The sequence below is a fragment of the Oryctolagus cuniculus genome, chromosome 2 (assembly GCF_964237555.1).
Source record: "Oryctolagus cuniculus chromosome 2, mOryCun1.1, whole genome shotgun sequence".
Lineage (NCBI taxonomy): Eukaryota > Metazoa > Chordata > Mammalia > Lagomorpha > Leporidae > Oryctolagus > Oryctolagus cuniculus.
This window is the reverse complement of record NC_091433.1, coordinates 12,091,665-12,116,524: the sequence shown is the minus strand read 5'-3', so window position 1 is coordinate 12,116,524 and position 24,860 is coordinate 12,091,665. Positions and strand designations below refer to the sequence as shown.

The 24,860-nt window shown below is 41.2% G+C and overlaps 1 long non-coding RNA gene across 1 annotated transcript; it reads right to left on the bottom strand.

The window, feature by feature from the left end:
- Nucleotides 1-2,126: 2,126 nt before the first annotated feature.
- LOC127486431 (uncharacterized) lies at nt 2,127-24,533 on the bottom strand. Its single transcript, XR_007913134.2, has 3 exons — nt 24,320-24,533; nt 11,534-11,752; nt 2,127-2,477 (listed from the first exon to the last, which is right to left on the bottom strand). It is a non-coding gene; the product is annotated as an uncharacterized lncRNA (long non-coding RNA).
- Between the last annotated feature and the right edge of the window lie 327 nt (nt 24,534-24,860).

Genomic DNA, 24,860 nt, shown 5'->3' with positions numbered 1-24,860 from the left:
TCTGCAACCTTAATTTACTTAAAAGACACCCCTCCTAAGTATGTTGCCTGATACTAATTTTTATGCACAATCTAGATGGCCATTCAGCCTTTCCCCAGGGAAGTTCTAGGAGAAGTGGCCAGGCTTCTCTAAATCACAAATGGAATTAGATTGCAGGCTGAAATGGTATTTTTTGTGGGACGGAAAGGGGACGAATGCACGCTGCTCCTGTTCATTTCATTAGCAATGGTGGGGATCCCTGGAGGGAAGAGAAAAGAGTGTGGAGTTTGAATACAGTTTGGGATCAGGAAAAACTAGAGCACTGTTCAGTTAAAAGAGGAAAAGGATCCCAAGACTCTTCTGTTTATTAAAGAACCGGGGAGGAGCTGTATGCCGAGGGAAGAGCAGAGACTCTGTTTAAAGAAATGCCAGCTGTATTTCAAAAATTGCATCCATCCTGTACTCTTTGCAGGAATTAATCCACTAGGGCCTTTGGAAATTCCCTTCTGAGGTGTGTTTTCTTGATAATTTGGCTGTTGTAAGTGTAGGTGCTGGTGTAAGTGGAGAATTTATGAGAAAATCCCAAATTGAAAAACAAAAGCACCAAACCAATGCAGCATTAACAGTGTTTCAGACTTCCATGAATCAAATCTGAAATGGATATAGGAAAATACTTCCCTTCTTCTTTGAAAAAAAAAAAAAATGAACAGGCAGGCAAACCCACTTCCTCCTCTATGGGGAGGGGAATAAACCACATTAATATCACATTTCAGCTCCTTTTGAAGGATGCTTGGAACATCCACCTGTGCTGCAGGTGCCACTTGTGCCCTGGTTTAATGCCCCAGCGTGCCTGAATGGGCTGGGCTCATCCAGGCCTCGGTGGGCGTGTGTGTTCATCTCATCTGGCAGTACAAAGCTGGCCGAGCCTACCCCCAGGAGCCTCTCAGCTCCTGGCAGGCTCTCAGCTTCTCTGAATAAGATGGAAATTTATTAGGAGGAAATTATTCTGGTGTCTTCACAAATACAACATTCCTGATAAAAATCTTGCTCCTGACAGCAGACTAACAAGATACATTTGTTAGCAGTGTCTGTTCCCAGGAATCAGCTGTGAATGCCCTGCCCTTTGATTGCAGCGTTTGAAGGAGACGCGTGCAGTGACAAGCAGGATTCGGGTTTCTCATTCCACAAACATCTGAGCTGGAGAGGCTGTGCCATGGGCTCTCTTGCTTGCATTCTGTGTGCCGTGACTCTCCAGGAGGGGAGGAAGGGTGACACCTGGCACACAGTAGGTGGACAATGGCTTATTACAATTCTAAAATTTTTGTTCATGAGACACAATTCCCGCTTCCAGAGAGCTCACAGCCTGACAGAAGAACTGGTCATTTCAGAGACTGGTAATGAGCTGACGGGGCCCTTGCATGGCCCAGATGTATGTCCCCATTCATATAGAAGCAGTGATGCACTTTATTCACAAGTAGAGCTCTTAGAAAACCCAAGCTCTTGTTTGTTTTAGAAACTTTTGTCACTATTCTGATTTCCTATTTGCCGTACGTTAGAAGCAGCCGTTAAGACAGACTCTAGCTTGCTAAAAGCAGACATAGAAGCAGTGGTGCTGGGGTGTTCCAGGCATGTAGAAGGAAGGGAAGGAGACCAAACAAGGAGAATCATTCTACCAAAAAATCCAGACCCCAGAGAAGTTTTTGGGGGATTTGAAATACCAATTAGCACCCCTAATAATATGTCAGATATCGATATTAAATATTAGATTAATAAATAATTAATATTCATTAAAATATTAGATACTGATATTAAATATTAGAATAATAAATAAATTAAATAAATACTATATTGGATATTGATAATAAATATATTATCTCTGAATATGCTAAGGGAATTTGGGTACACAGGCCTATCTTCCACAGTCACGTTTCCGAACCTCAATTGCAAAAACTGACATTAATGAAAACAGTGTTTATATCTGTTCAGGGTGATGTACTTTAAAGGCTGGGCAGTGTTAAGGTTTCACTGTGTTTAATTCAGAAGTAGACCATTGCTTGAAACAGGCTGTAGTGAACTGTGGAACTGTAAGGGAGAGAAAGGATGTAGGTTATTTTCTACCCATTAACAGAATCCTCTAAAGTCCTTGGGTAAAGATGTAAATACAGTTATTGAATTTTTAAATATCATTTATTAGTTTCCTACCACTGTTGTAACAAGCTGCCACCAAATTAGTGGCTTAAAAACAACACAGACTTGTCTAACTGCCTTACAGTTCCAGAAACCTGAAGTTTAGAGTGACAGGGCAAAGTCAACATGTTTGCAGGGTTGCATCCCTCTGTAGGCTCTGGGGGTGAGAGATGCACTTGTGTTCTTCATTCCTCAGCTCATGGCCTCTTCCGCCATCGTCTTCAGGTCTCTCCAGCTGTTCACTGCTGCCGCCATCACTTTGCCTTTTCTGTGTGAGCTGAGTCTTCCTCCATCTCCTGTTTATGAGGACACTTAAGAAAACATGTAGGGCTCAGCTGATAATCCTGGATCATCTCTTTATCACAAATTCTTTAGCTTAATCATGTCTGCAAATAGAAATCTGTTGTGTAAGGTGGCATTCACAGATTTCAGAGATTAGGACTTGGGTATCTTTGATATATCACAGGTCAGAGTTGTCAGTAGGGGGAACACTTCTTCCCCATCTGATCGTTCTCCTCCTCATCCTCACCGTCCTGTGCCCACTGTCTTGCTTCTGTTCCGGCTACAGGAGATAAATGACTTAATCTGACTGGTGACCATGAAAGAAGAAAAAGGCATCATCGTGTCTCAGGCCCTCCCATGCAGAATCTGAGCCTTAACTCTGAGGTTGGGACATGGAGGAAGCTGGAACCCACTTGCTTGTGACTGTTCTCTGATAGGAACTTCATTAGTAATGATGTCATTTGGTGCTTGATGACATCACTCTTTTGTCACACTGCACAATCAGTGTAGGACTCAGGGAGAGAAGAAGGTTGCTTATCCAGGAAAGCTGCTTACTATTAAATTAAAATAATACGCATTTCCTAAAGTGACCCTCAAAATCTTTCCCCTTAGGAAAACTGTGTGAATACTTTGAAGTACTCTAATCAAATGTTAATGCATATTTAATTAATTATATTCACAGTATCTTTAGTCGCCTTTTTCAGTCAATAATGTATTGTGGTTATCTCTTCATGCCAATATGTATGGCTTTCATTCTTTTTTATTCTTTAAAGATTTATTGATTTATTTATTTGAAAAGCAGAATGAAAGAAAGAGGCAGAGAGAATGAGATCTTGCACTCACTCCACCAAAGAACACTGATTTATTCCCCTAAATGGCTGCAACAGCCAGGGATGGGGCAGGCAGAAGCCAGGAGCCAGGAACTCCATTTGGGTCTCCCATTTGGGTGGCAAGCCCTTGGACTGTCTTCCACTGTTCCCAGGTCCATTAGCAGGGAACTGGATTGGAAAAAGAGCAGCAGAGACTGGAACCAGGGCTCTGGCATCAGTCTGATGCTGGCATCACAGCTTATCTGGATTTATCACAACAACAGCCTCTAAATTTTATTCTTTTCAGTGGAAGCATTCCATTAATTATTTAACAAACCACCTAATCCATTAGATGTGGCCGAGTTTTTCCTGTTGTAAATATGAGTACAATGATGCCGTAGTTGGCATGTCACTACCGAAACTCATGTTGAAATATAATGCCATGTGATGGTATTAAGATGTGGGACCTTTAGGATATTATTAGAGGCCAGCGCCATGGTTCAATAGGCTAATCCTCCGCCTAGCGGCGCCGGCACACAGGGTTCTAGTCCCGGTCGGGGCGCTGGATTCTGTCCCGGTTGCCCCTCTTCCAGGCCAGCTCTCTGCTGTGGCCCGGGAGTACAGTGGAGGATGGCCCAAGTCCTTGAGCCCTGCACCCGCATGGGAGACCAGGAAAAGTACCTGGCTCTTGGCTTTGGATCAGCGCGGTCCGCCGGCTGCAGTGCCCTAGCCACGATGGCCATTGGAGGGTGAACCAACGGCAAAAGAAGACCTTTCTCTCTGTCTCTCTCTCTCACTGTCCACTCTGCCTGTAAAAAAAAAAAAAAAAAAAAAAAAAAAAAAAAAGATATTATTAGGTCACAATGGTTCTGCCCTCATAAACAGATTAATAACGTTAGCAAGAGTGTGGGTTAGTTATCACGGGATTTGGCTTCCATCTCTCTCTCTCTTCTCTTGTGCTGCCTCATCAGATGACATCTTCCACCATTATTATCACACAGTAATGAGGTCCCCACCAGAAGCAGCACCTTGATTTTGGACTTTTCAAATTCCAGAACTGAAGGAAATAAATTGATTTTTATTAAAATTTACCCTGTTTATAACATTGTTGTAACTGCAGAAAGTGGATTCAGATGAAAAGCGCATTCTTTTATAATCATGAAGGAAATTTGCTCATGGCATCACTTTTCTAAGACTTTTATCAATGATAAAAATGGCAGTGATCTCAAATAATAATAAGTAATGAAGTGTCTATCTTAATTTATCATTTTAGAAACTAAACCAATCCATAAATGTGATTGCTCATCAGAGTGGTTAGTAGATAATTCAATAACTGTTAGCTATTATTTCATTATTATTTTCACTATTACTATTTAGTGTCTTTTCACATAATCCTTAGTAGATTACTGTGGATAACCTCTTTTTTTAAAGATTTATATTTTTTTAATTGAAAGGCAGAGTTAGAGAGAGAGAGAGAGAGAGAGAGAGAGAGAGAGAGATCTTCCATCAGCTGATTCACTCCCCAAATGGTTGCAATGGCTGGGAATGGGCCAGAGCCAGGAGCCAGGAGCTTCATTCAGGTCTCGCACGTGGGTGCTGGGGCCCAAGCACTTGGGCCATCCTCTGATGCCTTCATAGGCACATTAGCGTGGAGCTGGATTGGAAGTGGAGCAGGCCAGGACTCAAACTGGCACCCATAAGGGAAGCCAGCACGTTAGGCGTCGGCTTAACCCACTGATCCACAGTGCTGGCCCCAGATTCTTACGGATAACTTTTTAGACATAGAGTCACTAGATGAATGAGTGTGCACAGTTGGAATCTTGAAACAAAAGGCCAAATCTCCCTCCAGTTTGTGAGTTTGTGTTCCTACCCTCCTTCACCAACAACGTGTAATTTTAAATCCTCTAAAATATGGTTATGTGAAAAAATGAAACTCGTTCCTTCAATTTTCGCTTAGCTGAATGATATGGAAAGACACTGCTTTTGTTGCTATGGCCTGTTTTACTTCCTCTTTCGTGATGTACATAATTTTTAAATGAGTCTACCTTTCTAATTGATTGGTAGAAGCTCTTTATTGGGTAAAATTTTCTGATCCTTTGAAGCTAAACCCTCTCACAAATACCATCCCACACTTTTTCTTTAGTTATGAAACTCTATTTGTATTACATTTCCAATATCGTTAAGGGTTCAAAACTTTATAATGGCATATTATAGAAATTCTACAGCAATAAGAGTATCTTAAGCTTATTTTTAAAGCTTTATTTATTTATTCGAAAAACTGAGTGATGGAGAGGAGAGAGAGAGAGAGGGATGGAGGGAGAGGGAGAGAGAGCGAGAGAAACATCTAACATCCTCTCATTCACTCCCCAAATGCCAAAGCCAGGAGCCTAAGGGCCAGCATTGCAGCATATAAATTAAAGCTGCTGCTTGCGACCCTAACATCCCATGTCACCCCAGTTACTATACTTCATCATCCCACTTCCTGCTAATGAACAGAGGAAGGCAGAAGAATATGGTCTAAGTATTTGGGTCCTTGCCACCCATCTGGGAGTCCAGTTTGGAGTTTCTGGCTCCTGGCTTTGGCCTGGTCTAGACCTGAATGTTGCAATCATTTGGGAAGTGAACCAGTGGATGGAAGATTGATCTCTCTCTTTCTCTCTCTCTCTCTCTCACTTGCCTTTCAAATAAATAAATAAATAAATCTTTTTAAAAAGCTAAGAGTGTGGAATGCTATCTGTTTCTCCCACCTGATGTTAGGAGCCCAAATAATTAGTCACTGCCTACCAAGCACATTAGCAGGAAGCTGGATTGGAAGTAGAGGAGCCAGGACTCAATCCCAGCCACGCTGATAAGGGGTATGGGTGTCCCAAGCAGTGGCTTAACACGCCGAGTCACATTTTAACTACCAACAAGTAACTCAAGTAAATACTGATTTACTATACTTCCAAAAGTGAACAAATACAGTCTTCTCTCCTTCATAAAGAATAATAGATTAGTGGATAGATTTTTCTTCATGTTTAGATATTCTCCTTTAATTCACTAACTTTTTGACTAGTGAGACCTAGAAAACAGCAGGACAAATAAAAACTAGCCAACACTAGCAAGAATAAGACTGTTGTGACTTTTTTCCTCGTGGTAAGGATGATTGTCCCAAAGTGGCTCAGTGGAAGTAAATGTGTCATTCTCTCCTGATGTCCCACAAGAGCAAAATGACACTTAAGAGTTCTGCTTCCTGAACAAGCTTGAGAGCCTTTCAGTCTCCCTGAGTGAGTAGCCAGCATGCTGAGGGACAAACACACGCGTTCCTTAGCCTGCTTCTCAAGTTGGCCGCTCTAACCAATCTCCAGTCTGACTCTGATTCTGCAACCACCAGATGTTACGGGTTGAACTGTGCTCCTCCAAGTTCATATGTTGAAGACCTAACCCCCAGTAGTCCGAATGCGGCCTTACTTGGAAATGTAGAAGGAAATTTGGAATTTTCAAATGTAATAGGTTGAGATGAGGTCATGCTGGAGCATGCTGGGCACCTAATCCAACAGGACTCGTGTCCCTGGACACACATAGAGAGAACGCCACAGGACCACAAAGGCCTGATGTACCTTCAAGTCAAGCAATGCCACAGATGGTCAGAAAGTCACCAGAAACCAGGAGGATAGTCTTCGTCACAGTCCTCCAAAGGAGCCAACCTTGCCCACACCTTAAACTTGGAATGTCATGAGTCCGTCATTTCTAAGCCACCCAGTTTATGGTACTTTATTATGGCAGCCCTAAAACCTAACACGCCGAGTTCCTCCTAAACCCCTCACCACAACTTGTAATTTCCTGTTTACTAAGTTCCACTTCTCCTTTGCCCTCTCCTGAGAACACCTTCTCTTCTTCCAGTTTCCTGTTTATGGAACTGTTGTCTGTCTATCATGGTCATGACCAGTCATGACCATGTCCACCAGTCATGGCCAGCTTCATGTTCTTAAGGCAACTAGAACAGTACAGGTGCCTGGTGGTCTTGCTTTTAAAGACAATGTTGTGATTGACTGGAAAACCCTGGAAAAGTATTTTGGAGTTTACTGGGTTGGCCATGGCAAAAGATCTGAGGTGCTATGGGTAACTCCCAAATCACTCCTTTCCACGGTTCACTGGGAGCCCATTGGAGCTCGGCTGACCTGCTTAAGGAAATCAGCCTATCTTAGCCACAGCTGGCCCACTGGGTAGCTGGAGAGCAGTGAGGGCATTTGTTTCTTCTGCCTGTCATGGGACTGTAAGGGGCATGTCGTAAGTTTACTGAATCACAAGGAATCACAAGGCTAGTTTATATAGCTTTTTTTTTTTTTTTTTTTTTTTTTTTTTTTTTGACAGGCAGAGTGGACAGTGAGAGAGAGAGAGACAGAGAGAAAGGTCTTCCTTTTTCCATTGTTTCATCCCCCAGTGGCCGCTATGGCCGGCTGGTGCGCTGTGGCCGGCGCACCACGCTGATCCGAAGCCAGGAGCCAGGTGCAGGGCCCAAGCACTTGGGCCATCCTCCACTGCACTCCCAGGCCACAGCAGAGAGCTGGCCTGGAAGAGGGGCAACCGGGACAGAATCCAGCGCCCCAACCGGGACTAGAACCCGGTGTGCCGGCGCCGCAGGTGGAGGATTAGCCTAGTGAGCCGTGGCGCCAGCCCTATATAGCTTCTAACAGCAATCAATTATACCTTCTCCTCTGTTATTGGGAGCAGCCAAAAAGAAGACCCACAGTGCCCCAGGCACAGATGACCTCCTATTTCCTGACTGCCAGGGAAGGTTTGCTTGGACCTGTCTCTGAGAAGCACAGGGTGGCCATTTGTCCTGGATTCTTGATGCTCCTGCTAGTCCCAGAGGTGTGAGGTGTTTTTCATGCATCTCCAAACTGTGTAGTACCATGTATCAATGATCTCTGGAGTCAGGTAGCCTGGGCTTCCCTCCGTGTCAACTCAAGCTGCTCCACCAGGGGGCTGGGTGACTTTGAGTGCGGTAATTGGCCCCCTTCTGCCTCCATCCTCTCATTTGTAAAAGATAATAAGATCTACTTTATGGGAATGTTTTGAGAATTAAATCAGATTATGTGTATAAACCACTCAGATGGTTGCTAGCCCATAAAATAGAATTTTAGCTGTTACTGTTTTTTAATTTGTTCTTGTTATCCATAAAATGTAGATAGTATTAACTACCCTATAAGTTTTGAGAAAATCAAGTAAAATCACCTATGGAAAATAATATAAAGTATTATAAATATAAACATAATATATAAACTAATAAATATAAACATAAAAAATGGTAACTGTAATCAGTACATAAAATGGTTTGAAGATTGTATGTATATCATTTCTAATATATATACATACGCATCTACACATACACAGATATATAAGACATTTTATACAGACATTCCCCAATTTATGATGATTTGAATTATAATTTTTCTGCCTAAAATGGTGTGAAATCAATACACATCCAGTAGAAACTGCACTTTGACTTTTGAATATTGATCTTTTCACAGGATAAGTAGGGATATACCTTATGACCTTCTTTTGTGGTGTTGGGCAGCTGTAAGTACACCTCGTGGCAGCCGAATGGTCAACCTGTGTTCTCCAGTTGACTCTACTGGTCAGCTAGATGTTAAGTAGGATAGGTAGATTAAATGCATTTTCTTTCTTTTTTTATTAGAGAGGTAGAGTTACAGACAGTGAGAGACGAGACAGAGAGAAAGGTCTTCCTTCTGTTGGTTCATGCTTTACACATGAATTATTTGTACACTCAATATATTCTTTTAACTATTCTGTTGCCAATTCAGTTAGCATTTATTGAGCCCATACTATGTGCTAGGCTTATAATTGTAATATTACTCCAGTCTATTGGATTGAGCATTAGGTTTGCCAGTCTTACTGATCACAGTTGGTATCTTTTTCTTTGCTCTCTCCTTGTACTTCAAATTTTTTTCTGTGGTATGTGACTACCTTCTTGTTTTATTCATGCATCAGAGTAACTCTGAGTGAACTTCTTGAATGCAGGTGAAATCCTCTCCTCACCCATCCTAAGTGATTCCACAAAGTCCATTACAACGATTGGCTGTGGAAAAGACTCAGCAGGTATATATGGGGTTCATCTGAGATTGTCAGGTCTTGTGCTCAGATGTATACCTTCAAAAATTATTGAGTTCCTGTGTATCTCAGTTTCCTTATCTGTGAAATAAATGGTTCAGATAGAGGAGATATGCGCAAAAGGTGATACATTCTGCAAAGCTGATGAAAGTTCACTGGCTTCTTGGAGTGGAGTATGCAAGCAAGCAGTGGAATGAGAGAGAGAGAAAGAGGCCAGCACTGCTGGTAGGCTGGGGGAGCTCTCCAGTTCTTTCTGGCCAGACAGATCTATGTTTTCACATAATCTGCTTGTCAATCACCCTACCCCTTTCCATTTATTTGACGCATACTGAGCATACAGCATTATTCAAATTTTCAGTAGTTTCTTTATGTTTTTGTTTTTTCCTCCTTAGTAGTCTGAAACCCAAATAGATTTACACCCCATGGAAACTTGCCCATTTAAAAACCAGTGGCATTCTCTAACCAAATATATGTTTATTTCTGACTTGAGCTAACAATCCAAAGCAATGAACTCATGAAAAGGTAATTGTGAGACAGTTATGCTTCTGATAATTTTGAAAATGACTTTTATTTTTTAGCAACTAAATAACTTTGGTATTTTTAGCAATACGGTAGGAATATACTTCAATCATAGACTCAGAATGTACATAATCAAAACAGAATATTAAAAAAAAACACTGATCATCTTACCACCACACAATGACTGCTGTGAAATGTTCCAGCTGCCATTTCAGACTTCTTTCTATTGTTACACGTTACGTAGACATAAAGATATGCATTTCAAACAAAAACAGAACCACAACATACTTTCATTTTCATGATCATTTTCCTTTCTACAAAGGACATAAATATCACTTTTCATTCTACACCAATAAACATCTATGTATTAAATTATTTTTAAATTTGAATCCAATTATTTCATGATATTCTGTTGGTGTTTTGGAAGAATCTTCAAGATAGCAACCATCTTTCTTGCCTAAGGTCAGAACTAGGTGAAAAATAAAATATCACCTTTAGTGCACAGGAGTCTGATTTTGGATACAGCAGCTAACTGCTGAAGACTGGTAGGTTTCCTAATAATGAACCCCACAATTAGAATGTATCCTCTAGTCTCTGGCAGCATTACTGGACAGGCAGGTCCTGCCCCTGCCCCCACAGAGAACAGGGATCCCAAGGCATAGGAGGCAGGGTCTGGCTAAGCATATGCTGTTATTGCTCTCAGGTTCTGCAGTGAGAAAAGTCACACCTCTTGGTCTGTAGAAGGCAAGAGCAGGTAGAGAGGAGCAGAGATCGCCCTGGTGGTGCTGCCTCCACCTCAGAGAAACAGCAAGAATAGGGAAGAGGATCCTCTGAAGGCATGGATATGCCATAATTTATACAACCAGCCCTTATGAGACATCTGGCTTGTTTCCAATCATTCCATTATATCACAAATTATTTTGTCTGGACATGATTATTGTCCCCCATAGATACAAAAGGGCTTAGTGTTGTCTGGGATCATGTGGTTAGTGCTGGACCTGCACTTTGCATTCAGATTCTCTTGACTGCAAAATCTAATATGCCACACCTCCAAGACAGCTCTGGGGAAAGTCCTGATGGAAGAGCTGGACTTACAGGGCCTTAACCACAGACACAGAACAGCCAGAAAAATATGCAAAAGAAATATGCAATGTGAAAGTAATGTGCAGTGGGGGCCAGTGTTGTGACACAGCGGGTTAAGCCACCCCTGAGATACTGGCAAGCCATGGGAGCATCGGTTCAAGTACCAGCAGTTCTACTTCCCATTCAACTCCCTGCTAATGAGCCTGGACATGAGGGGGCCTGAATGGAGGTCCACACTCCTGGTTTCAGCCTGGTTCAGCCCAGTAGTTGTGACTATTTGGGGAGTGAACCAGTGTGGATGGAAGACCTCTCTCTCTCTCTCTCTCTCTCTCTCTCTCTCTGCCTTTTTCTCTCTATAACTCTGCATTTCAAATAAATAAATAAATCTTTTTAAAAAAAAGAAAAAAAGGAAAGAAAGTGAGCAAGGAATGACGAAAAAGGAGGGAGGGAGGGAAGGAAGGAAAGTTAGGAAAGATGGAAGGGAGGAAGGAAGGAAGGGAGAAAGAGAAAGAAAGAGAGGGGGTGGGGAGAAAGAGAAAGTATAATGATGTGGTACTCACCACCCAGTGACCCCAGCAAGATGGAGCCAGGGGCAAGCTTCTGTGAAGAAAGCACTGTTCCATGTGACCCTGCCAGCCTGTCTCCACAGACGTTATCCGTCCTTATCGCTTCTCCAATGGGCTGCTGCGCTTCCGTTCCACCAATGGTGACCACACCTAATCCCCACTTCTTGCAAGATGACAGCGAGAGAGAGACGTGCATCTGCAAAGCTCAGGTTTCTGTGGTAGTTTAATAGAAACTTTGTCATAAACTTGTCAAATGGAGAAACCTGCACATGAGTATCAGAGACGAAACTCCCACCAAGATGGCGGGGATTGGAACCTCCATGGTCACCTGCTGGTAGGACCCGAGGGTGGGTGCTTCCTGGATGGTAGGCGCTTCCAGTGTGTCAGTCCCTTGCTCCCAGTCACCTCTGGTTTCTAGCCTGTGCCCTACCTCCCTCACCTTTCATATCTCAAAGCCCCACTGCTCACTCTGACTTGAGATATGGTCGCAGTTTGGCTTTTTTTCCTTTATCAAATGCCTAGTGTGCTTTATTCATCTTGGATCTGCTAAGTGGTTGGAGATGACTTTTTCCCTAAGTGTCGCTCGACTGGATTGTAGCAAGTCTTGATTTAATGCTGGTGGTTCCATTCAGGGAGGAAAACAACACTGTGTAGTAGAGAATGGAAACAGTTGGGTAAGCACAGGCAGGGGGAAGCTGTAATTCATCCGAGACCACAGCAGAACACAAGGGGTGAACAGGCAGGGCCACATCAGGAGGAAGCTGGAATCCGGGCACTCTGACATGGAATGCAGGCACCCCAAGCGGCCTCTTTATTCTATTTTTAGATTCAAATTTTTGTTGAATGCTCTTGGCTGTGATTTTCTTGTTTTCGTGTTGCATCTTATAAGCTAGGGATATGAAGTTGCTTTCAAAATACACTGCTGTCTTTCTCTGGAAAAAGAATACTACACAATGTTGAAGACTGTGATGGCTCGAACATAATTGGGCTCTGAGCTCATGTAGGCCTTCAATCCTCAGGGTCATAGGCTGGTAGTGTGGAGAGGGTAGAGCCTCTTTGTGGTGTTAGGAGGCGAGTAGAGCAGGAGGTCCTTGGCTCATGCCCTCAGAAGGCGTTTCTCACACGAGTGTTGGTTATAAAGACAGAGTTGGGCCTAGCCTCTTGCTGCTTCCTGCTTACTGTGTGATGGTTCTGCACACACTGGCCTCATCAGTCAATCAAGCCAATGTGGCTTGCCCGTTCTTAGACTGTAAGCCTCTAAAATAATGAGCTGACAGAAACCTCCTTCCTTCTTAAGTAGCTTACCTTTGATATTTAGTTAGAGTGGTAGAAAAAAGGGGCTAGTACAAAGACAAAAGGCTTAAATCTATATATTTTGGTGAACATCTACTTTCTAAAGAGGGTGATTTTTTTAAGCTTAAGAAAATGAGTTTCTCTACATTGTGATATATGAACACTTTATTTCTTTAAGATTCACTTTAGTTGCTTGAAAAGCAGCGTTACAGAAAGAGAGGAAAAGACAGAGTGAAAGAGAGAGGAATATTGCATCTTTTGATTCACTCCCCAAATGGTTGCAACAGCCAGGGCTAAGCCAGGCTGAAACCAGGATCCAGGAACTCCATATAAATCTCCCACGTTGGTGGCAGGGGCCCAAGTACTTGGGTCATCTTCAGATGCCTTTCCAAGTGCATTAGCAGGAAACGTGATGGGGAATGGAGTATCCAGATCTCCAACTGGTGCTCAAAATGAGGTGCAAGTATCACAGCTGCAGCTTAGCTCTCTCTGCCACAAGACTGGCCCTATGTGAGCACTATAAAAAAAGGTGTGGCTAAGAGGAGATAAGGAAGTCTTACCCCACAGGAGACAGAACATGACCCAGTGAAACCCTGATTCAGTGTCCTATCCTGCAGAGCTGTAAGAGGATTCATATCTATTGTTTTAAGCTACCAAGTTTGGGATGCTTCATTAATCAACCCTAGGAAACCGTTACAGGTGCCCATGACATTTCATGACATTTTTGTAGTTTGGGCTCCTGTTGACTCCTGTCTACAGAACAGTCTCCAAGTGCTACCCCTGAGATCTGTCTGCTCCTGTCTTGCCTCTCTTGTTCCCCAACAAATTCCACTGTGTCTGATGTAGCTCGAGTGATCTCTGGAGGATTTGCTTAGATCAAGTTACTCTCCTAATTACAATTCATTGCTCTTATAATAAAGTCTCCATCTTTCTTCACTGTTGGTCCTCTCTATCCCTTCTCCTAACTTGGCTCAGCCTCAGTTCTCTTAGCTTCCACTTCCCTGTTTTCCTCCACTGGGCTAGAAACCATGAGAAGTCTTGGGTCTATCTTCATGGATCACTGTGATTTTCTTAGATACAGGATTGTGCTGGATGTGGCTAACATACTCATATAACCAATTACTGTATTAATTAATAATAAAAATATCCTGAGAGTAAATGTGGAGACCAAGAGTCATCAGTATTTACATGATATCCAAATTAAGTGCTATGGACTTGCTTGCATTATAGCTATCCATAACCCCTCTCTGTTGCCAGGACTTAAATATGTTTGCAAAAACTCCATAGAGTAGGACAGTTTGTCTTCCTTTGCAGATGGAGCAAAAAGCACAAGAAAGTAAAGATACTTATCTGTGGTTTATGAAAATTATGCGGAAGGCAACACTGAGTTTTCTCAAAATGGAGTCAGGGTTCCCTTAGGAAGCAGAACCAATGCACATCTGCAGCAGCTGCCGAGAACGTGAACTTGGCTGGCCTCTGCCCCGCGGCATCTGGAGTGGCTGGGACCAGACACGTGCACAGCAGGAAGTTATCAGATTCTTGTCTCATGGATATTTCCATTCTTTTTCTACATTCTTTTCTCTTTTGTTTGTTGCATAGCCCTTGTTCTTTCTCAACATTCAATATCCCATATAAGCTCCTGCTTTCTGCCTTTCTCAGATTAATTATTCAAAACCATCTGAAAATATGCCTCCCCAATTACAATTCCTATAACTCCCAAATAAGAAGTCCATTTCAGTCTTTTGGTTTCTACGTTTGGATTGATTAACAAGTTATACCTTTAGCTGGTTGTGAGCTCATTGGTTTGAACCCAGACAGTCTAACTTCAGACTTTATAGTTTTAGCATAGCTCCATTTTTCCAGGATACTTTGGGTCAAATATTCACATCTGTTTTGGGACCATGTATCAGAAGGTCACCTGTCTTTATTTTTAGGTGGATACCTACAATACAGTGTAAAGAAATACATTGTTCATATGCCTTATGTGCAAAGCTCTCTGGACATCTAGGTGACAATGTTCAAGTTCTTTTCTTTTTATTTATTTGACAGGTAGAGTTATAGACGGTGAGAGAGAGAGAGAAAGAGAGAGAGAGAGAAAGGTATTCCCTCCGTTGGTCCACTCCCCAAATGGCTGCTACGGCCAGTGCTGCGCCAATCCGAAACCAGGAGCCAGGTTCTTCTTCCTGGTCTCCCATGTGGGTGCAGGGCCCAAACACTTGGGTCATCCTCCACTGCCCTCCTGGGCCACAGCAGAGAGCTGCACTGGAAGAGGAAGCAACCGGGGCTAGAACTTGGCGCCCATATGGGATGCCAGTACCGCAGGCGGAGGATTAGCCAAGTGAGCCACAGCGCCGGCCTGATAATATTTAAATTCTGACATTATCTTCACTCAACATCATTTAGTGAGCACCCGCTATGCACCTGCTATCCAGGTTCTAATAGAAACATTGGCCACACAGAGGTGATCAAACTAAGTCTTGGCCACAGGAGCTTATGTTCTGATAGGTGAACCAATCAAGCAAATGAAAATATTGTAGTTCAGGGTGATAATGTGATCATGATTTCATATCCAAGATAAAGGAGCAGTCCTGGACTTTATTCACTCTGGGAAAAGGAGCCACAGGAAAAAATGTCTGGCTGTTGAGTAGACAAGATTAAACAACATTTGCCAGTGTGTGGGTATGATGGAAGCGGTGGGGGCAGGAAACAAGGACTTGTTAATGTGAAATAGCATAATACTTTTTTCTTTTTTTAATTAAATTCTAAGCAGTTGAGTAATATCATAACAGAAAAAAGACAGCAGAGGACAAACTGAAGCAAAGGGCCAGAGCCAGAAGCTAATAGACAGTCCCTATCATTCCAGAGAGCCTGAATCTCCCAAGGGGCTGAAGGATTTGATGAAGGAGAACTGCAAAGACTTGCTTTACAAAGATAAAGTAGGTCTCCTTAACTTATAAAAAGCATGTTACATTTATCTCACATGTGCATATGTGCATTTTGTATGCAGATGATTTTCCATGTGTTTATCCAGGTAGATGCACACGCACATTATTTCTACTACTGTTCATTTCAACTGTGTGATACTGTCATTTTTCTAGGTAAAACATGGCTAAATATCACAATTTTCTAAGGTTTAAGTCTCATCTCACTGTCAGTTTGAGCTCTTCAGAATCAGATTGACACAAGAACTCAAAATAAGAAGCTGTGCTGGGTATCATGATGCAGCGGAATAAGTTGCCTCTTGGAACTGCCACATCCCATATGGGAGTGGCCGATTCAAGTCCTGATTCCTTTGGTTCTGACCCAGCTTCCTGCTGATGCATCTGGGAGCTTACAGATCATGGCTCAAGAACCTGAGGCCCTGCCACCTATGTAGGAAGCCTGGATGGAATACTCAGCTCTTGACTTTCAGGCTAGTCCAGCCTGGCTTTTACAGGCATCTGAAGCGTGAAACAGAGGATGGAAGGTATCTCTGTGAGTTTCTTCTTCTCTTTCTCTTTCATTCTACCTTTCAGACAAACAAGCTTTAAAAAATAAATCAAGGAGTTTATGTAGCAGGTGAAGGGTAACTTGGGTGTGGAGGAGAAAAGGTGGCTGATAAAAACATGCTATCAAGCCAGCTACAACAGAGGGCAGCAGAAGCTTAATCCTGCTGAGTAGATGTGGAAGTCACTGTAGATTTCTTGCCAAGGGCACGGTGAGGGTTCTAGTGTATTTACACACTGACTTCCATCAGTAACTGCTTGGGAGCTGCTGTTAAAATTGGACAAAGTGGCCTGCTAAGCTTCAGAGAGAACTCCTCCCATTAATGAGATTCACATACTCCAGTTAGAAGTCAACCAGAATCTAGCTGAAAGCATGATTGATCTGAATCATTCTAATAAGCAAGATAACTGGGAAACCTTGCTCATTTTCTGAGCAGTGTCCATCTTCTCTTAGAATTAAATAAATGCTACACAGTTCCAGCTATGTGTATGTATTTCATATAAATAGACTAGGAGCATAGTAATACTTCCCTCTCTACCCACACTCCCACCATGATCTAACCCTCCCTCATCTTCCTTTCTTATTCTTCCTTTAACTGTTAGAATGATCTACTTTGTTTATTTTATACTCTTAAGAATAACCCTACGTAAGTAAAAGATTCAACAGATAGAAAGAAGAAAACAACATTGTTTCTCAACCATAGAAACAGAGCTATAAATATTCATCAAATTTCAAAATGTCAATTTTGATTGTATATATTCAATTTCTTGTACTTTGTTAGTTTTCACAGATCAGGGAATACATATGGTATTTGCCTTTTAGGGAATAACTTATTTAACTAACTATAATGGAGTCCAGTTGCATCTATTTTATTGTAAAGGACAAGATTTCATTCTTTTCATGGTTGAGTAGTATTCCATTCTATCTATCATCTAATCCATATATACATACGCACACACACACCTACACACACACACATATATACACACACCACCACAATTACTTTATCCAGTCATCCGTAGATGGACATCTTGATTGACTCCATATTTTAGCTATTGTGAATTCACCTGCAGTAAACATGGGAGTACACTCTTTCATATGCTGATTTCATTTTGCTTGGATATATTCCAGGCAATGGGATTTCTGTGATATATGATAGATCTATTTTCAGATTTCTGAGGTATCTCCATACTGTCTTCCACAATGGCTGTACTAGCTTACATCCCACCAACAATGGACTACATGCCTTTTCCCCCATATCCTCACCAGTATGTATTGTTTTTAGATTTCTGTATTAGAGTCATTCCAACAGGGGTGAGGTTAAACCTCATGTGATTTTGATTTGCGTTCTCTGATGACTAGTGATCCCGAGCATTTTGTCATGTGTCTGTTGGCCATTTGAAGTTTATCTTTTGAAAGATGCTGTTCAAGTCCTTTGCCCATTTCATACCTAGATTTCTGTTGTTGTTGTTGAGTTTCTTGAGCTCTTTATAGACTCTGGATATTAATCCTTGATCAGTTTCATACTCTGCAGATATATTCTCCCATTCTGTGGGTTGTCTGTTCACTTTGCTGAGTGTTTCCTTTGCAGTGCAGAAGCTTCTTAGCTTGATGTAATCCCATGTATCTATTCTTGTTTTCATTTTCTGTGCTTCTGTGGTCTTTTCTAAGAATTATTGACCTATGCTTATGTCTTACAGAATTTCCCCAGTTTTTTCTCCATTAGTAATTTGATGAAATAAGATCATAGATTTAGATCCTTGATCCATTTTGAATTCCTTTTGGAAAAAGTGTAAGGTAGGGGTCTTATTTTATACCTCTGAATGTGGAGATGCAATTTTCCCAGCACCATTTGCTGAAGATACTGTCCTTGCTCCAGGGATTGATTTTAGCTCCTTTGTCAAAGATGTGTTGGTTGTAGATGTGTGGATGGATTTCTGGAGTTTGTATTCTGTTCCATTGGTCTACAAGTCTGTTTTTATGGCACTACCAGGCTATTTTGATGATAATTTCCCTGTTGGATGTCTTGAAGTCTGGTATTGTCATGCTTCCAGCACTGTTTTTGTTGTTTAAGATCACTTTAGCTATTTGGGTTCTCTTGTGTTTCCATATGGATTTAACATCATTTTTTTCTAGTTCTGAGAAGAATGTCATTGCTATTTTGATTGGGATTGCAGTGAATCTGTAAATTGCTTTTGGTAGTATGGATGTTTTGTTGATATTAATCTTCCAAAGCACAGTCATTGAAGAATTTTACTTTGTATGTGTGTGTGTTCTATTTCTTTATTAAATGTTTTGTAATTTTCATTGTAGAAATCTTTTACCTCCTTGGTTAAATTTATACCAAAGTATTTAAATTTTGTGTAGCTATTGTGAATGGGACTAATATTACAAGTTCTTTCTCAGCCATGATATTGCCTGTGTATACAAAGGCTATTGATTTTTGTGTGTTAATTTTATATCCTGCCCCTTTACAAAACTCCCTTACGAGTTCCAATAGATTCTTAGTGGAGTCTTTTGGATTCCAAATATAGAGAATTGTCTGCAACAGGGATAATTTGACTTTCTCTTCTCCAATTTGTTTGATTTTAGTGGTACATCCAGTACTACATTGAATACCAATGGTAAGAGTGGGCATCCTAGTCTGCTTCTGGATTTTAGTGGAAATGCTTCCAACTTTTCCCCATTTATTATGATACTGGCTATGGTGTGTCATATTGTCTTGATTGTGTTGAGGAATGTTCCTTCTATACCCAATATTATTAAGGTTTTCATTATGAAAGGATGTTGTATTTTATCAAATGCTTTCACTGATTCTATTGAGATAATCGTATGGTTTTTAGTTTTCAGTTTGTTAATGTTATGTATCACATTTATTGATTTTCATATGTCGAACCATCCATACCTCCATGGATAAATCCCATTTAGTCCGGGTGAATGATCTTTCTTGTGTAAGTGCATTTGATTAGCTAGTATTTTGTTGAGGATTTTTGCATCTATGTTCATCAGAAATATGGTACTATAGTTGTTTTTCTTTGTTGTGTCTTTTTATGGTTTTGGAATTAAGGTGATGCTGGCCTTATTTAAAGAGTTTGGAAGGATTCCCTCCCTTTCAGTTGTTTTGAATAGCTTGAGCAGAATTGTAATTAGTCTTGAAACATCTGGTAAAATTCATCAGTGAAGCTGCTGGGCTTTTTCTGTTCGGAAGGTCTATTTTTAAAAAGATTTATTGGGCTGGCGCTGTGGCACAGTGGGTTAAAGCCTTGGCCTGAAGTGCCAGCATCCCATACGGGTGCTGGTTCTAGTCCCGGCTGCTCTTCTTCCTATCCATCTTTCTGCTGTGGCCTGGGAAAGCAATAGAAGATGGCCCAAGTCCTTGGGCCCCTGCACCTATGTGGGAGACCCAGAAGAGGCTCCTGGCTCCTGACTTCAGATCAGTGCAGCTCCAGCCATTGCGGCCAGCTGGGGAGTGAACAAGCAGTTGGAAGACCTCTCTCTGTGTCTCTACCTCTCTCTGTAACTCTGTCTTTCAACTAAATAAATAAATCTTTTTTTAAAAAAAGTTAGAGTTTGAGGCAGTGAGAGAGAGAGAAAGAGGTCTTTCATCTGCTGGTTCACTCCTCAAATGGCTGCAATGGCCAAAACTGTGAAAATCCAAAGCCAGCAGCCAGGAGCCTCATCAAGATCTCCCACGTGGGTGCAGAGGCCCAAAGATTTGGGCCATCTTATACTGCTTTCCCAGGCTTTAGCAGAGAGCTGGATAGAAAGTGGAGCTGCTGGGGCTTGAACCAGCACCCATATGGGATGCCTGTACTGCAGGTGGTGGCTTTACCCGCTATGCCACAACACCAGTCCTGGGAGTGTCTATATTACTGATTCAATCTCCATCTTCGTTTTTGGTCTGTTTAGGTTTTTTATGTCTTCATGATTCAGTTTTGGTAGTTTGTAAGTGTCTGGGAATCTATCCATTTATTGAAGATTTTCTAATTTATTGGCATACAGCTCTTTGTTATAATTTCTGATGATTCTTATTTCTGTGGTATCCATTTTTATACCTCCATTTTTATCTCTGATTTTATTAATTTGAGTCTTCTCCCTATTTTTTGGTTAGTTGGGCCAATGATGTATCAATTTATTTTTTTAAAAAACCAACTCTTCATTTCACTGATCTTTTGTGTTATTTTTTCTTTTATTTTTTTTAATTTCTTCTCTAATTTTAATTATTTATTTCCTCCTACTAATTTTGAATTTGGTTTGTTGTTATTTTTCTAGGTCCTTGAGATACATTGAAGCTCATTTTTTGATTCCTTTTGAATTTCTTGATGTAGGCAATTGCTATAAACTTCCCTCTTAACACTGCTTTTGCTGTATCCATAAATTTTGATATGTTGTTTTCTTCTTTTGTTTCAAGGAATTTTTTGACTGCCCTTTTATTTCTTCTGTGACACACTGTTATTTCACAAGGTAGTTATTCAGTCTCCATGTGTTGGCATATTTTCTAGAGATTCTTAAATTGTTAATTTCCAGCTTAATTCCATTGTGGTCAGAAAAAAATCATTGTATAATTCATTTTTTTTTAAATTTTCTGAGATCTGCATTATAGGCTAGCATATGGTCTATCCTAGAGAAAGTTACATGCATTGATGAAAAGAATATGTGTTCTTCAACTGTGAGATGAAATGTTCTGTAATTATCAGTAAAGTCCATTTGATCCATAGTGTAGATTGACTCTGTTGATTCGGGGTTGATTTTCTGTTGAGTGAAATGTCCACTGATGAACATAGGGTGTTGAAGTCCCCCTTTTCTATTGGAGTCTGTTTCTCTCTTTAGATCCATAAACATTTGTTTGATATAGCTAGGCTCCCTGTCATGAGTGCATACACTTTTACTATAGTCACACCTTCCTGTTGAGTTGATTCCTTAATCATTACCTAATGCTCTTTGTCTCTTCTAACAGTTATTGTATTAAAGTCTAATTTTTCTTATGTTAGGATGGCTAAACCTGCTTTCTTTGGTTTCCATTAGCATGGAATACTTTTTGCCATCCTTTCACTTTAAATCTGTGTGTATCTTGGTTGGTATAGTGTGCTTCTTGGAGGCAGCAAATAGATGTGTCTTGCTTTTTTAAAAATTTATTTATTTGAAAGGAAGAATTACAGTGAGGTAGAGAGAGAGAGAAAGAGAGAGAAATCTTTTATCTACTGGTTCACTCCTCAAATGGCCACAATGGCTGGAGCTGGGCTGATCCAATGTTGGGAGCCTGGAGCTTCTTCCAGGTCTCCCATGTGGGTGCAGGGGCCCAAGGACTTGGGCCATTCTCCACTGCTTTCCCAGGCCATAGCAGAGACCTAGATTGGAAGTGAAGTAGCCAGAACTCGAACCAGTGTGCATATGGGATGCCAACATTTCAGGCAATGCCTTTACCCACTACTCCACAGCATCAGCCCCAGATCTTGCTTTTTAATCCATTCAGCCAGTCTGTATATTTTAATTGGAGAATTTAGGTCATTTGCAGTCAAAGTTACTATGGATAAATAGTCAATTGGTCCTGCCATTTTTCCTGTAAATATTCCTATTATTTGTTTTGAATTTCCTTTATACTTTTACTAGGAGATTTTCTCTCTTCACATTATTTCATAATGATGACTGTCTTTCCCTGTTTCTGTGTGCAACACCTACTTTAAGCATCATTTGTAAAGATGGATAAGTGGTGACAAATTATTTCAACTTCTGTTTGTTATGCAAGGTCTTTATTTCACCTTCACTCATATATAAGAGCTTTGCAGGATACAGTATTCTGGGTGGACAATGTTTTTTCTCTTAAGATTTGGACAGTGTCTCCCTATTCTCTCCTAGCCTAGGAAGTTTCTGATGAGAAGTCAGCTGTGAATCTAATTGGATATCCTCTGAAAGTAATCTGGCATTTCTCTCATGCACATTTAGAATCTTTCTTTTATGTATTTACTAAGTTTGACTACAATGTATCATGGTGAAGATCTTTCTTCATCATGTCTATTAGGAGTTCCATGTGTTTCCTGTACTTGGACGTCCCTTCCTTTCTCCAAATTAGGGAAGTTTTCTGTTATTATTTCACTAAATTGTCCTTCTAATCCATTCTCTCTTTCCACACCTTCAGGAACTCCTAAGACCTGTATATAGGGTTGATTGAAGTGTCCCATAAATCTTGAAGACTGTTTTTAATTTTTTCTAATTTATTTATTTTTTGGGGGGATCTGAGATATTTCCAGAGATTTGTCTTCTAGTTCAAATATTCACCAAGTATGTTGTTGAGGCTTTCCACTGTATTTTATTTGACATATTGAATTGTTCATTTCTAATATTTCTAATATTTCATTCAAAATCTCAATTTCTTTTTTTTTTAACCAGGCAGAGTTAGAGAGTGAGAGAGAGAGAGAGAGAGAGACAAAGAGAGAATTATAGACAGTGAGAGAGAGAGAGAAAGGTCTTCCTTCCATTGGTTCACCCCCCAAATGGCCGCTACAGCCGGCGCTGTGCTGATCCAAAGCCAGGAGCCAGGTGCTTCCTCCTGGTATCCCATGCGGGTGCAGGGCCCAAGTGCTTGGGCCATCCTCCACTGCCTTCCCAGGCCACAGCAGAGAGCTGGACTGGAAGAGGAGCAACCAAGACAGAATCCAGCGCCCTGACTGGGACTAGAACCCGGGGTGCTGGTGCCACAGGCGAAGGATTAGCCTAGTGTTCCATGGCACCGGCCTCAAAATCTCAATTTCATAGGGATTTTTTTTCATTCATATCATGTATGGATTTATTTAATTCATGAATTTTCTTTACATTGCTTCTGAGTTATCCTATGATCATTCTTTTGAACTCCTTTTCTGGCATTTCATCAATCTCTTCATCTTCACTTTCTAAAATTGAAATACTGTGCTTCTTTAGGGGAGTCAGTCATGTTGTCTTCCTTGTTCTTCTTTCTTGTTTTTCTGCATTTATATTTAGGCATTTGTGAAAACACTTGTTGGTTTTCTCCCCTGATGGATTTTATCTATGAACTATACCTCTGTGGCTCAGTTGAGTGTCTGTTCTTTCAGTGAATACCCAGAGATGTGTTCTGGGTATGACCAGGGCGCTGTGGTCAGTGTTCCAGGTTAGGGCGAGTATCCAAGGTGACACTCACGTTGGGCATGGTAAATTTCATCTATTGTCAGCAGGGGAGAGGGTATGATCACACCTTTTGGCATAATCACAACCTCACCTCCTGTCTTCCAAGGTGATAAATTGCCAGGGTTAGCCCACAGTGGATGCAACTCTCAGCCATGTTGGTGCAAGAACCACACAGGTATCTATGTCGTTTTTAGTGTGAGCAAGGAAACCTCTGCACTGTCCCACCCCAGGCCATTAGGGAGCTCTGAGCCTCTGATACCAGACACATTGATTGTCCAGAGACCCAGCTACACCCTGTGCCCTGTTGTGCAGTCACAGAATTCCTGCAGTAATAGCACTCAAGGCTCACAATGTCATGCGGTGTGGTCTCTACATTTTTGGGGACTCTTAGCCCTTTTGATACATGGAAAACTTAAATGTAATATTTAAATTTCTGTTTAGGTTGTATCAAGTTCCAATCCATTCATAAGTACAAAGTTATACTATAGAATTATAGGTCATTACCCACATAACCTACCAGTCTTTCCATCTAATAAGTATATTAAGCAGTTGTCATCAAAAAAAAAAAAAGACAAAAGGAAGTCCACTAGAGTGTATGACGATGGTGAGGAGGGAGGGAAATGATCTACCACACCTATTTCAACTACTTACCAGCTCAGTGGCTTTAACCTAGTTCCTTAAATCATGAGGCTCAGTTACTTACTGACAAAGTGGGGACTACAGAATCTCCACCTGTGTGTGGATTAGCCCACTAGACTGTGGTACGAACAAATAACATGAATGCAATATATTCTTGGGGAATAAACACCAGAATAAGCAGTAAACTCAGATTTATAAAAAAAAAAAAACCTGCACTTTTACCTCACCCTTCTGTAAACGGAGCCTTCACTGCTATTCCCAAGAAGTCCAACAGGTAAGACTGAACTGAGAACCTTTCACTCCACATGAGAAGCTCCTGGAATTGAGAAGAACATATGCCTCTCCAATGTGTTGTTTAGCAGTCCAATACAGCCCACTTATTTCTAATAATACTTCTGCTTCTTCCTCCAAGGAGGAGATCAGTGGCAGGGTCACTGGTGTGTCCTGTGGAGAAAGCTAGCACTGTTTCCATGGTGTTTTCCTAAGAATTCTGCCTTGCGACTATAACAAGAGGAGTGCAGATCTCAGGGGTGGTCAGCAGCTTGGCTTAGAGGTTCTAGCAAAAGGGAATTCAGTTTTCTCCAAGTGATCACAGTGTCCTGAATCATAGGCTCACATCTGGCATAAACAGCAGGAAAGTGTGTCCCCTTTCACCCTAAAATACATCCCTCACTAATGTTCCAAATCCCACAGCCAGCAACATTCCTTTTTTCCCACATTAGGCATTTCTCACCCTTTCTCCTCTCTATTGGAACATAATTAT